Consider the following 1,264-nt stretch of genomic DNA (forward strand, 5'->3'; position numbering starts at 1 on the left):
GTTGTGGAGCTTGGGCTCTAGAGCTCAGGTTCAGTAATCATGGTGCAAGGGCTTAGTTCCTCTGTGGCATGTGGGATCTTCCCGGACCAAGGACTGAACCCATGTCCCCTGCATTGGCAGGCAGATTCTTAACAAGTAGAGCACCAGGGAAGTCCCTGTCCATAGTTTTGGACACAGCAGAAGAGAAGCAGAGCAGGGCAAGGGAGAAATGGAGGTATAGGGAGGGTGCAGTCAGAGTAAGTCTCTCGAAGAGGTGACATCAGGGAAATGACTCAAAACAGGGGCAAAGTTTACTAGGTAGGTATCCAAAGGCAGACTGTTTCAGGCAGAGGGCAGCTGCGAGCTAAAGGCCCTAGGGTGGGAGTTGCCATGTGGGTTCTAGAATCAGTGAGGAAGCTCGGGAGCTGAAACTGAGTGAATGGCCCTGGCAAGCAATGAAGCTGGAGAAATAGTAGAGGAGGCTGACCGTGAGGGCCTTGGAGGAGGTCATAGCAAAAACTTAAGAGTTTTTCTTGGGCTGATGAGTTTTGAGCTCTGGAAGAGTTTGGAGCAGAAGAGGTACAGAGTCTACTGTGCTTCGGAAGGATCCCCCAATGCCGTGTTGAAAACTGCCTGTAGGCTGGTAAGGGCAGAAACAAAAAGCTAGGCAGAATCCCCTATGGTAAATCAGGTATGAGATGATGTCACAGCAGTGGAGATGCTGAGCAGTGGTCAGATTCTGGGTATATTTTGAAGGAAACTACCATAATGGTATTCTAATGGATTAGAGTAGAGTGTGAGAAAATAAGCCAACGTGGCCTCAAAACTTTGGCCTGAGTGATGGGAAGGATGGGGCTGGAAGAGCGTAAGAGGCTTTAGGTGGATAAGGTTTCAGGTGAGGGAAGATCAAGAATTCAGTTGTTTTTCTTTTTCATTATGATGATTTTTTTTATTGACTATAATTCACATATCATAAACTTCACCTCTTTAAAATGTGGCTTCGATGCTTCTCAGTATATTCATGAGTTGTGTATCCACCACACTATCTAATTCCAGAAAATCCATTGACTCCCTCCAAAGACCTATACCCACTATCCACTCCCCATTCCCCACTCCTTGACATCTACTTTCTGTCTTTATGAATTTCCCTATTTCTGAAAATTATATGTAGATAGAATCGTAGAACATGTGGCCTTTTGTGTCTGGCTTCTTTCACTCAGCATTCTGTTTTCAAGGTTCCGGACTTGTTGAATTTGAGGTGTTTTATTAGACTTCTAAATATTTA

This window comes from Bison bison, unplaced genomic scaffold (genome assembly GCF_000754665.1).
Source record: "Bison bison bison isolate TAMUID 2011002044 unplaced genomic scaffold, Bison_UMD1.0 scf7180017864368, whole genome shotgun sequence".
NCBI lineage: Eukaryota > Metazoa > Chordata > Mammalia > Artiodactyla > Bovidae > Bison > Bison bison.